Genomic DNA, 14,754 nt, shown 5'->3' with positions numbered 1-14,754 from the left:
GAGTCTATTACAGAGGCAAAATAACTCAATCCTGATTGTACAGACCAGACTTAGACAACAATAAACATGTCGTATAACATGTCCTTGCATGCTGTGATTGTAAAGTCTTTGTTTGAAATATAACAGGTTCTTGGTCCGTTAGATTTGATCCAATGATATTTGAATCCTGGGACCCTTAAACTTAAATCATAGATGTGGACCCATGACTCTCATCAGTCATGGTTAATTTAAAAGTATTTTGCTGGAAATACATGTACAGAAAAAAAAAGATTGATAACAAAAACATTTTTCAATCAGTTCATCATTGTCCGTAGATATTAAGAAAAACCAAAACTGCTTCACTGCTGCCATAACAGTTTAAGGAGCTTGTCACGTTTCCCTCATGGACATCAATGGTTCCTGAGATGAAACCTCAATGTGGATGCATGAAACCACTGCGAACAAATCACAAGATCTGTATATGAAAATCTTTAAAAAATTGGCAATTGCTCAAACATTTCTGCCTTAACTTCTCCTTTACAGCAGAGCCAATTAATCATTGGAATGTTCACCTCTGTTTCCAGGGCCTAATTCAGCTTCAGATAAGTACTCAACATAACAGCTCCAAAAGCTGTTGTGATCCTACTTGCATTATGCATGCAGGCAATGAAGTGGTGTGATCTCCAGGGACTGTGGAATATACATGAGACCTGACAAGCGATACGTATACTGGCAAAATACATCTTGTTTTATGCTTTAAGCTGTGTCCTTTACAAAGTTGTTATTCAATAAGCGGGAAGTATGTTTCTTCCTCTCCAAGGAGATTGTCTAACATGATTTGAGGAGAGTATTTCTTCTCACAGTAGCTGTTTTACAAGATTTATACACTTGTGCAGTAAGACCTAAAAACTTTCGAACCAATGTTAACACTGCTACAAAGAAGAAGCACATGCTCTCTCACTAGATGAAATAAACATGATTTTTATAAGGAAAAAATATATACACTTTCTGCTGTTACTTGAGAGCTATTATTTGATTAGAGCTAAACACCATCTTTAATGTGACGTAAATGCCTTTCCATGTGCTGCTTTCCCTGGGTTAAATAATCTTTTAATCAAGAACTAAAAAAATCTGCAACAGGAGCAAAACGTTAAAGTACTAAACTACAACAAGTACTAAACACTTTCTGAACAAGTACTGAACACTGTCTGAACAAGTATTGAACACTTTTCCTGTCAAGTACTGAACACTTTTCCGTCAAGTACTGAACACTTTCCCCAAAAGTACCGAACACTTTTCCCAACAAGTACTGAACACTTTTCCCAACAAGTACTAATGCTGATAATCTCTTCCATAAAGAAACCAGAAATCATTCTCTTCAAACCCCGAGTAACTGCTCACCCTAACATAAGTTCACTCCCCTTTCCACAAGGACATCAGAAGAAGCATGCATCCTCTGAACACTCAAGACACAAAAGGCCATATTCTTCCACCGAAAACAAGAGCTGAAGGACAAGAGTGTACGATGCCATACTCTCTTCTGTCACAAACTATGCACCTCTCTACTTTGATAAGCCCACCATTCTTCATTCCTGATGAGAGATATATCCATTTATTCTTCAGAAAAGTCTCAGACATTTAGTTCTTCCCTCACAACCAAAAACAATTTTATTGTCTCCTTTTTACCTCCCCCAGTAGAAATAATGAAGGTGATATCTCACAGATCAACAATATTGCTTCCTTCAAACCAAAGGTTCCATCTTCTTTGAGATTGGGGCGGTGGGTAGCCCAGTGGTTAAAGCGTTTGTCATGCTGAAGACCCGGGTTTGATTCCCCACATGGGTATAATGTGTGAAGCCCATTTCTAGTGTCCCCCGCTGTGATATTGCTGGAATATTGCTTATAGTGGCGTAAAACTAAAAACCCACTCACTCACTTTTTGAGACTGATTTATGAATCTTTAAGAACTAATAGCTACAAGCAAATAACATATAATGGTCCTATTGTTTTAGTTGAGGAAAGTCCACTGATTCGCCCATGTCTTGAACATACCGGTACCCTGAAACATATCTGTGTTCATCAAGACATTCAACTTTTGGAAGTAAATTAATATTTAATACTCAATCAAGGCTACAACAGGATGCATAGTTTTGTCTCCATCAGTTTGACCATCAAAGGGAATAGCTGATGGTACATGCTAAATGTATTTGAAATCAATAAAAGTTACAGACAACCGTTAGTCTTCCCTTTTGGTGAACTAACATAATGAATTGTCCTTCACAACTGACATGGATTCTTCTCTAAAGACATATGCATATTATTTTATCTGTTTAATTACCTTGGTTGTAAGCTAACAAACCTTGCTCTAGATTGAAAGCATTTTCAGAACCAACACTGTTATCATTATTGTTAAGTCTTTATTTCACACTGTTTCAGAATTTCAAATCTGCAAAAACAGACCAACTATATTCAATGTACATATATTAAGAAAATTCATGCACCCATGTTATCTTCACAGCATTTCGGTCAAAAGCCATTAACTCTACCAACCCCAATGTGGCTATAAGCATAAATACATTTTAGTAATATCATATTGACTGAGCTTATTGGACCGATAAAATTTTCACTGGACTCAGGCTTTGAAACAGTGAGCAGAGTCACAGCCTGTCTGCTACTGATAACTAAATTCAGTTTTTCCAAACAGAAACCGATTCTACAATCCTTTGACTGAATTTCTCACAACTCTGCATGGTTGGTGGGGTAGCCTAGTGGTTAAAGCGTTCACTCGTCACGACGAAGACCTGGGTTCAATTCCCAAACAGGTACAATATGTGAAGCCCATTTCTGTGTCTCCTGCCTTAAAATCGGCATAAAACTATACTTTCTCACTCAGTGTGCGAAATAGTTTCCAGCTAGCTATGCCTGAAAGTTACAAGCCCACAAATTATTCACTGGCTCGAAATTTGAATGTAGACATGGGTTTCATCATTAAGCCGCTAATATGATGAACATTTTTATCAGGCCATAATCTTGCATGATTTAAAACTGTATTATAACTTAACAAGTCGGAGAGAGTGATATACATGTATTTACAAAATAGCCAGTTGGGCCAGTGACTGTGGAGATTTCCTGGCCTGACTGGATTTTTACTAGCCACGGGCTAGCGGGCCAGTTGCTATTTCGAACACTGTGCTCACTCCCATCTCTGCAAACTGCTTTTTGGAAGCAGGGTCTCTTAGTATCCAACATTTTGTGAACAAGCATATATCTGCGTCAAATGCCATAGTGATCATTAGTGTCATAGCCCATCAAAGTATTACATACATATGCAGCGATCAACTCCCTACACTAACTGACATTTAGACAGAGTCACATCAGCTGATACAGGCTGACACAAAACTCCCTACACTAACAGGGAGGCTGATTGAACTGGCAATATCCATTTATCCAATATCTAACAACAATATCAACAACGATGACAATAACATCATCAACAATAGTTCTCAGGTACAATGCCAATACATTTTGTACAATGTTTATATTGGATGGGCTGTATGGAAAGCACTTTATTCATAGCTTGTTACAAGGTGGAAACTTTATTTCTTGTTTGTTCTCTGACAGTCCAGGGTGCCTTGCAATCTTATATTTTTCACATCAAGATTATGACAAGGAGTTTCGAGTGATTGAGTGGGTTTATGTCACTTTTCACATAATGCCAACACAGTATATCAGCTTAATGTGGCAGGAAAGCTTGATGTGATGCAAGTCACCATGCCCCTTCAACAATTGACTTGCCCATGCATGTGTTTGTGACGGGTGCAGATGGGTTAGGAAATGCTCACCTTGCTCAAACACATGACTGTGACATAGCCATAAATATAAAATGGACAAAGGAATCATTATGACAATGGATTGTGTTTATCTGTTTTTATTAAAAAATATCCAACACATCTGTTGATTGCAAAGTAAAATAATCAATATCCTTTTCCATACATAATGACATAATATGGATTTTCAAATATGAATATGTAGTAAACAACGGTTATAATGATCTGAAAGGGATCCACTAATATTAGTTGTTATGACACTCAGGGCCTTATATTTCTTGACTGAGTTTGGTTTTACGCCGATTTTAGCAATATTCCAGCAACATCACGGCGGGGGACACCACAAATGGGCTTCACACATTGTAACCTTGTGGGATTCGAACCCGGGTCTTTGGTGTGATGTTGATTTTCGAAGCTCTCTTAGTGCTAAGATAGTCGTAAGTTAATGTTAATGTATGGAACTTACGACTATCATAGCGCTAAGTGAGCTTCGAAAATCTAGGCCTAGGGATAGAAATGCTAATTGTGTTAAGGGTGCTGTGCCATAGGGCACCAGACAGATAACTAGATGTGCCTTTGTCTGCCCATACTTTTTGATGATCCAGTTAAACTTAAAGCATCACAACAATTATGCCATTTCAGTTCACTGTTAATAAATCCGTAAACATGTTAACCTGTGAACTGATCTGTCTCACAGTCCTCGAACCACATTATTTTCCTTTCTGCCCAGCCCTCTCTGCAATGCTAAAGCCCTTAATGAAGCAAGTCAAGAGTTCCTCAGGCTCTGAATCTCCCATCTCACTGGGGCTCCTTTTCAATTTAAATGGGATTATTTGTTACCATCAAAATTATAATATTCAGAGACTAAGTATTAACCTAACCTGTAAACTTGACAGCTGGATTTCCTCAACACTATCATGACTGCAAGAACAGTTCAGCTTCATTTGTCCAGGTCCAAAACTAACACCCACAAACTAAGTTATCATCCCAAACAGCTTTCCTGTTATGCTCACTGGCATTAAAAATGGCCACAGCCATGTAAATCTGTGAGATTAAGAATGCCATAGATAAAAAGTTTGATGGTGTGGAAAAATATCTTTTGAGTCATTTAAATTGGTCAGATTTATTGCATTTTCCTTTAAATGAATCACAGTGTGTATTATTTTTATAACTTTAGTCATGCCAGGCACATTGAAAGTATTTCATCTGTGTCATTTCAATACTGAAAGTGCCAAGGCACTCAAGATCAGCACTATTTCATCTCTGACAGTAGTTTGATAAATGCACATCAAGTGACCTGGACCAAGAAACAGTTCATCATATAGCCTGCTCATTATAAACAGTATCTACAGTATCTAGTTTTTCAAAAGTCATCAGTTTGACCAAATATATATCAACTTAAAACCTGTGTGAATATGTCTTCCTTGAGTTCTCGATTTGCTACAGGAAGAATAATGTTAGCAAAAAATATAATAAATAAGGAAATAAACCACCCGCCCACAACTAAAGTTATGACTCAGCCTCCAGACTGTCAGCTGCTATGCTCGGTATGTCTCCATCTCCACAGGTATGTCTCACCACGTCTGGCCTTCAGAGCAAGGTCAACACTAGGGTCTCTAGGTGATGCTGGTGGAACATATATCATTCAATTTCAGCTGTCATCTTGTGGTCAGCTGTCTGCCCACTGACCATCTGGCCAATTATTAGCTAGTTAGAAGTCTAGCTCCTCTTGATTCAATAACTGCACCAGAAGATCAAAGGTTGGTATGGAAATATGAAAATTTGGAGTTTGTCCATTTCTGCTCCAAAGATCAATCAGGAAAATTTCATCTCAAATCAATCCTTATCTTGAACTTGCCCATCTGAAAGCCCATCCTATTTAAGGCTCTGTGTTAGTTTTGCAATCATTTTCTTCAAGAAATCATATTATTAGAATACTCATCTCCTTCCCATCAGTGAACAGCTCTTTAGTCTTTCCTTTTAGTTCTGTATACTAAACTATTTAATAGACAAAACATATTATAGAAAGTGTCACTGGTGCAATAAACCTATCTGATAAACTTGGCACATGATCTGATAAGTATGCAAATGAGACCATCTAACTTTAATTACTATAAGCTTCTTTCTTTAGTGTTATCTTGCTCAGTATATCACATTTAAACAGCTTTCTGTCAAACCTTCGATGCATTGAACTTTCTCTTGTCCTGAACTAAAAAGTGTGTCCCTTTGTAACCCTTGTTTATGGATCTATTTGGTGTTGTGTTGAACCACACATAACTTAAAGTATTTACGGATAACTTGAAGAACTTTAAGTAGGTTCCTTTGAGTTTGACACAGCAGTGTTACTGCAGTTATATACATTCTTTTCGAAGTGATGATAACGGTGTTAGTACCTACACCGAAACGTCGCACTCATTGCAATAAAGAAGTTGACTATCCATAGAACTTGGTTTTCCTTCATCTTAACAACTTCTAAAATGTCTCTCAAAAGAATTTTCTGATGTATGGGAGCTTCTGCATATAAACAAAGCTTCATAGCTGCAAATCATTTTGGATCAAATGATAACTGATGCAGTTTACTCTTACATCTAAGGTTATTCTATTGAGTGACATGATGTCTTGAAAGAAGATTTCTCTAGAATGTGAGTACATTACAAAGACAACATTACTCTTGTGTTTCCTTGTATAGAAATATATGAAGAATACAAAACTGGATAATACAATTTGTATTCCTAACATATGGTATTTATTTTATGGAAACACATTCAGCTACTAATCCCTCTATCTCCTGTATATTGTTTGGAGGACAGCTGTCTGGTGTCAGGCAACAAACACATTTTTATGCAAATTGTGCAGGTGACAGGTGCGACCTGTAGTGCAAGGCAGGTTTAGTCTCCATAGACACCTGGTGTCTTCACCAATTTTTCATCACTAATTTTTCATCACTAATTACTGGATAGCTCTTAATGCCCAATGGGATCTCTTTCAGCCACTGGGTGAGACTGGTTATTTTCTGGCTTTGGTATTACCAGCATATATTTACACCAGTCAACACAATACCAGCAGACATGGCTGTGGGGCGGTGGGGTAGCCTAGTGCTTAAAACGTTCGCATGTCACACCGAAGACTTGGGTTCGATTCCCGACATGGGTACAATGATTGAAGCCCATTTCTGGTGTCCCCGCTGTGATACTGCAGGAATATTGCTAAAAATAGCACTTTAAGTCTGGACCAGACAAACCTGTGATTGAAAGCATGGGCGGATTTCAATGGCATCAGGCTCAATGACACACAAACACACAATCAGCCACGTCACTGTGTCGGGTGTTTAACACACACACGCACGCACACTCACATACACGACACACACGCACACATGCGACACACACACACAACACACACACACTGGGTTACCAGTTAACCATCACATGGGTTAATCTGTTTCACTGCCCGTTACAACAGTATTGTAATATTGCTGAATCAGCTTGACACCGTTCTCACTTACTCAAAGAACACCCATTTATTTTACATCACTATTGCTGATCTGTCATGACAGATGAACTGTATGAATAGGGTGTTCTTCTACTTCTTTTGAGCATTATATTTAGACAAATGGAGATTCAATGCTTGTTTACCAAAAATTCAAATATTCAAGTTGCCGTGTCTGAATGATTCACACTGCAACATGCATTATGCATGAGTATTTAGATCGTCCTTATATGTAACTGAATCAATGTGACAATCGTTTGTTGACCATCTGTCATTGATTGCCAACTGTTTGTGGGTGGCACGGCAACAGCCGATGCTTCACCTTCACACGTGACTACATGCATATCATTAGTGGCACAGCATGCTGAAAGGAATGGGTACCATTACAAGAGATGGTTAGAATACCTTGAATATAGAGACAATTACATTACTCTAAGCCAGAGATGGATCTAGTATTTTGAAGGAATAATTATGAGCTGAAACACATTGAGCAGGCGTAAGGGGGGTCTGAACTGATATATTTGGAAACAATCAGGGAAAACATGGCCAGGATTCTGGTGCTCCTTGTAAGGGACACAACCGTGCACATTAAAACGTGGTTGGTTTGTTATTATATGTTGTTAAACGCTGCACTCAGCAATATTCCAGCTATATTGCGGCCGTCTGTAAATATTTGAGTCTAGACCAGATAATCAAGTGATCAACAGCATGAACAACAATCTACGCAATTTCGATACGATGACATGTGTCAACCAAGTCAGCGAGTCTGACCACCCAATCCTGTTAGTCGCCTCTTACGACAAGCTGGGTTACTGAAGACCAATTCTAACCCGGATCTTCATGGGTTCAATGAAACATGGCCTCATATGACACGTGATGCTGACATTTCATCCCAAGCAGTCAGGGGTTACTTCATGCAACAGATGTGGAAAGTATATGTCGATATCTAATGACAACAGCCATCATTCATCTGTGCATACATGAATTATTTGAACACTCCGTCAGAATGGCAGCCGACATCAATTCAGCTCTTGATGACACACTGACCAAGCAAACTGACATTTTGAATTCACAATTCAATTGAAACCCCACAAACACCAAATTTTACAACTACAGTGATAAATCTGTAGGTTGCAAGCTACCTTTGAATTGATATGTCACGGTTATAGTGGAGCATTATATGTGACATATACCTTTAAAAATGTGACATGTTTGTGAGTTTTACACTACTCTTAGCAATATCCCAGCAATATCATGGTGGGCGACACCAGACATGGGGTTCCCGTATAGTACCCATGTGGGGAATCAAACCCAGGTCTTTGGCATGATGAGTGAACATTTAACCACAAGGCTACCTCGCCTAGTGATATACCTGTCTGAAATATTTTCAAGATAAAAAAGCATCTAATTTGTATATACATTTGTAATTAAAGTAGTAATCACAGTAGACGTATCCAATATCATCCTATGAAGTGAGTGAGTTTAGTTCAGTATACTATGAATGGTGTTTTGGTCATACCAGGGATGGCAACAGGAAAATCTATTTTCAGCAGAAAACTTAATATTGTGTCATCGAGTTGAGGGTTTCTCAATGAATTTAGACGATTCACAATTGAACAATTTGAAATAAAATCAGCGGGGATCAGCGGAAAATTGCCATCCCTGGGTCATACCCTGCTGTCAGCCTGAGTGGATGGCAAGCTAGAAGTGATAGGTCTGAAATGCTTACAACAGTTGAAACTAACAACCACAGGCATGGTGCTGACAAACCTTGGACCAAATCAGGTGAAACTCAGATTTGAACCCCTGATCACCAGTTTCTGGCACACCCAAGGGACACAACTCTGCACAGAAACTGCAGAGTCTGTGGGGTATTGGTCACCTATGTCCCCTTGCATTGTGGGAAATTATTTTGTTGAATCCTATTGATGAAAGCAAAGCAAAGTAATGAAAGTGTCTTTAAACAAAAATGGTAAAACTGTACAGTTTGTCCCTGCATGAACATTTAGAGTAGGATGGTAAAGTGTTTTTTCACATTTCAAAGTAATATTTTTCATCAGCCATATATCATTTTCAACCATTAATAAAAAAATAATCACCACACTATCAATACCAACATACTCCCTAATAGACAAAATAAAAACAGGCATTGAATACATCAAATCAATACAGTCGTGAAATGAAATGAAATTCAATGCTTTCCATCTGTAAGGTGTGCCTCCACCATTACAATCTGCCTGGTCCGTTGCAGAAGCTGCAAATGAGATACCTTTATGTGTAGTTTACAGTGCATTACCAAATGCTATCACTTTGTCACCAGTAATGCTGCTGTCAGCCGTGCTTGTATATCTCCACTTACCACGGCAGCATCTGGGTGATTATTGATCTTGGTTATGTTCGACAACAAATAAATTATTAATGCATGAAAAACGAATCAATAATGCCATACCAAGAATGTCAATGCATAAGGATTTTGAAAACCTACAGAAGTTGAAAAAAAATGACTTTAATGTTATGGCTATAAAACTTATTTGTGATCTATTTAATGCAACTGAAGGTTTAGATATACTGCTATAATAAGCATGACAGGATACCAATGTACTTTCACAGAGTCTGCCTATGCTATGGTTGTCTGCCATTATCACAAAACCAGATAAGGCCTTTAAAATGCATTTGTTAAATATATTGATCCAAAGATATTATCATACATGTTTTTCATAATTTCATATGTATTGACAAAGACATTCTTTTCGTCACAGTGGCAAAATACAAAATCATTGAAAATCGCTGGTTAAATGTGAAATACCTTGATGAAAGTTGCCTTCAGTGTTGCAAGTTTTTCCGAAAAACATTACATTTGTATCATTATTTAACTTTTAGTATCAGTATATTTAATGACAACCGAACAAGTGGCACAAACCTACTGTGGTTTTTATGTTTGTGAGGTAAAATGGAATTCAAGACAGTTTCTTTCACACAGCAACTTCATGCATGAGTTCTGACCCTGGTATATTTTCTATGTGTAAGTTAAAATATAATCACCAATACAACTCAAATTTCATTTTTACATCACATTCCAACTTTTTGTACACACCCTGCCACTCATAGCAGGGCTAGATATGCAATTTTTTCAATGGGTACCATAGGACACCAGACATATAATTCAGGTGTGCCCTTGTGACAATAAGCTTGTCCATACCTTTTGATCCTCTAATTAAATTTAAATGTCCTTTCAATATTATATTTAACAAATCAATAAATATCATATTACCTTGTAAACTTGAGATCAGGATTTCCTGAACACTATTAAGACTGCAATAATACTTCAACTTCATTTGTTCTGGACCGATAAACTGGATCTAACCTACAAACTATGTTATCATTCCGAACAGGATTTCCTGTTTTGCAAACTGGCATTAAATATGAGTATGCCCATGTTAAGCTGTGAGACATTTTAATCCCTGTACAGAATTAGAATCGAGGCTAAATGAGGTCACATGTTACGACAGAAGGATATTCTCTACTCCTATATAATTGTCACCTGAACTATAATAAAAAACAAAACCCTGAGTATCCATCCTCCCTCCCCAGGGTGTTTTAAAAACATATGTCACAGAAAACAGGAATACAACTATGTAACCTGGACTTATTACTGATTACCTACTCCACTAATCTGAACTATTTTAATACTTCATCACGATATGCAATAACAAACAGTGAGTGAGTGAGGCAGCTTGGTTTTTAGTGCTGCTGAGAACAGTATTCCAGTTTTATCAAGTCAACATGGTGTTGGAGGAAAGCCTGGAGTAAGGCAAAAACAAATCTAAAAACATAACTGTGGCTTCGGACTCGAACAAAAGATCAAGATGTTTCTAGTATGCCCAAGTGATGCAACTCAGCAAATTGTGGTGTCTTAGATGATTGGTGCCATCATGTCCGATATCAAAAACAGGAAAGAAGTATCTATCTTGTAAAGAGCACTTCAAAATAGAAAAGTAATTTCGTTTAAAAATAAGGGGACCATTATTGGCATTTATACGGTAATGATTTGTCTACTACAGCCAACATAGCTTAACAATTTTGTATTTCCTTTCATGGCAAATTCAACCGATTTGTGAATTTTCAGTAACCTTAATTTTTAATGATGATAAAGTCAAACATGATCAATATATGAACGTTGATCACAACTATGAAGAAAAACCGAAGACATGGTGACAAAAAAGAAAAGATATGTCATTTTGTAGTCTAGACCATTAATTGTATCCAGAAGCTAGACCCTGGCAGACTGTCTGAAGTTGGCTACAAATTGAGCCATGTGCATTATTTTACTTCATCACTGTGCTATTTCCAGCTTACCACCATTCCCATAATGTTATTTTTATTCAAAGCAAGGAGTGGGTCACAAAAAATTAACATAGCTCAAGTTTCGTGCAGTCTACAGCAATAAAATGGAAATAATCTTCATGAACTTAACAAAATGGCTTGTGAGCATCAGCATTGCCTTTTCTAAGCAGAACATGGCAAACTGATGTTAAACAGGACCTGACAGACATTTCAACATGAAGCTGCTGTTAGAGCATTTGTTAAAACAGGATCATTATGTTCTTGTAACAGCTGTTTGTTCGATGGGAGAAAAAATTAGCAAACTGTGGACAAATAAAGTGGAACATATTTGTGCATGGTACATAATTTCATGGACATAGTTTCATGATTATTCATGACAGAAATATAACTTCCTTTCCATCTATGTTTTTTTTATGAAGCAGTCAGCAATAGTCAGCCTTTAAGTAATCAAGTCTAGACTACACAAAACCAGTGGTGGATATCACGAGCAACATCATCAGGTAAAAATGCTATACAATCAACAAAGTGTCTGAACATGACCACACAGTCCATTTACTAGCGTCCTACACCAAGCACAGGTTGCTGCAAACCAGTTCTCACCCCAAGTGTTTCCTGTTTTAATGAAATATAAGATTCCAAGAATATTTCTTTGATTTAGAAAACCTCTCAAAAGGGTCCTGTTCTTCATCTTGTTCACATTGTAGTGATAATACAGTATAGTATAATACATGTTTTAACAGCTAATCATGTAGATTTATTAGAGCTGGGTAAATATTGACCAAAAAAACCCCAACCTCCTTGTAAAGAATCAAATTCCAACTAGATGCTGTTGTACAACGTGATCTTTGCACAAAGGTGATCTTAACTCCGATGCCGTAACACAGAGTTGCGACTAGACTAACAATTACTCTCTGAAATGAACATATTTTACAGAAAAACGCTCATAGTAAAAAAAATAAAACATAATGAAAAGGAGCCCTGAGACTTTCTTCATTCCTGAAGCTGTGAAAATCTAGACTTGCCACATTTTCTAGACTTGCATGGGCTTTCTTGGATATATTTGCTTCAGGGTCTGAATGACAGACTAAGTTGCGACAGGCATAGCGCTAAGGTTGTTCTGTACAACAGCATCCTGTACATGTATACCGTCAATCAGTCAATGCACTGATGGTAGGTAACCATTAAACTATTATTAACTACTCATCAATAACTGAACACACCACTTTTAGCATCAAAGCCAATTTCTACTCTTATCAGGAGCTGTTCCTTTCATCCTAGAACTATGATTACTAGCTTGATTCATAATACTACCACACAGATGCTTAGGAAAAGTCAAAGAATTATTATCACAATCATAAGTTGCCTGATAGTACTCTGGCAGTGATGTGAGTCTTCCCAAATCGCCTACTGATTGGATTCTCATGGCTGGTCGGGAGGTGAATTCTTCAAGGATGCATCTCGCACAAATTTCCTTTAATTAAGGCAAGCAAATATGGTCTAATATGATGAATGAGGGTCCTGATGGAGGTGTCATTAGTTGAATAAATATAGGGACTTTTCAGGGCTCGATTTAGTGCTTTGTTACTTGCACTGGTGCAACCCAATATTACAAAATGCAACACAGTTATTTGTCTACCTTGCACCAGGTGCAAGTCAATGTTTGAGTGGGTAAACTTCTGAATAAAACATCTAAATAATTCAAAAGCATATTTCTGATATTACATATTGCATTAAAAACAGTGCAACAGGAATTTGACTGGTGCAACTAGGTTTTTATCTTAGGTTGCACCTGGTGCAAGTGGGTTAACATCTCCTAAATCGAGCCCTGCTTTTGTTACTTGGCAGGAATGGTTTTCTTTTAAGTCAGTAGAAAGGACACGATTGGAATTAATGAATGGTTAAGCAATGTTTCTACTTTATTTCTATATTTTTATTATAGAACAGTTTCTTTGAGAGGCATTTTAGAAGTTGTGAAGATGAAGGAAAACTAGTTTTCCTTATAGAACAGTTTGCCAAAAAGGCCTACATCAACCATCATCTTAAAGTCAGTCACTTACTTGTGTTTTTCCAAAGTTTGACAATAAATAGTACATGCGTATTTTACATTAAGAATAATGTCTATGTAACTGTAAAATAAAGAAAAACAATATTGCAGTTAGTGTTGGGAATCGGAAACCAAATCCACTATCGATTATCGAAGGACTTGTGGTGAACGATTATCAATATACCGGTAATCAAAATATATACATTTTTAATGCAATCCCCAATTTTAAGGGTTTCTCCCCAGGTTTTTTCTAATCAACGTTTTTTTATAACTAATACTGTCGTGCAATGAAATGCATGCATTCAAGAAAGACACTGGAATTGTAATTAAACAATAAACATTTTACAATGTGCATAGCTTTATGCTGTTGAGCGCATGTGTGTTTTTCAATATTCGTCAAATTTAATGGTTAGTGTACTTCATTCAAGTGTGTTTTACTAAAACAACAAAATTCTGATTAATAAAAATATATTTTTTACAATCGATAATTATTTTTAATCCTTCTTTCGACCGATTTTCGATTATTTTCGATCATCACAACACCACTAATTGCAGTATAAAATGATCTTAAAACCTTAAAACAGAATTAAAAAAAAAAAATGGTTTAAAAAAATATTCCAGCTATGTAATTAATGTGCATCTACTTTTCATGTACAAAATCTAGGTTTCTTGCAGAAAGCACATCACTGACCTACATCTATCAGCAGGGGACAAGGTACAGGAGACAGTTGTCCTTGTACTATCAGTGTTATCAGCAGCCGACCCTGAAACACTGAGCTGCACCTAATCAGATCTGTATAATTGTCCTGTCCTCTCTCCCCATGTCATCACATGGCAGTCCCAGTCATAGCTCCACAGGCCTCCTAATACTCCACCATCAACAAACAGATACCTAGACTAATGCTACCTAGACTTATATATACTTTTGATAGTAAGAAACAAGCCCAATTAAACTGAAAAGGAGCCCCAGGGAGACCAGAGATTCAGAACCTGAGGAAATCTAACTTGCTTTATTTAGGGCTTCAGCACTGCAGATAGGGCTTGGCAATAGGGAAAATAATGTGGTTCAGG

General features: G+C 37.2%; 1 protein-coding gene across 1 annotated transcript in view; it reads right to left on the bottom strand.

Annotated features, from left to right (window-relative positions):
- Positions 1-14,754, bottom strand: part of LOC124270200 (outer dynein arm-docking complex subunit 2-like) — a 59,821-nt gene that overhangs the window by 11,946 nt on the left and 33,121 nt on the right.

Source organism: Haliotis rubra, unplaced genomic scaffold, assembly GCF_003918875.1.
Source record: "Haliotis rubra isolate DU_JTF1 unplaced genomic scaffold, ASM391887v1 Scf102, whole genome shotgun sequence".
NCBI classification, from domain to species: Eukaryota; Metazoa; Mollusca; class Gastropoda; order Lepetellida; family Haliotidae; genus Haliotis; species Haliotis rubra.
Note: the sequence above shows the minus strand (reverse complement) of the source record. Positions and strands in the feature narration are given on the sequence as shown.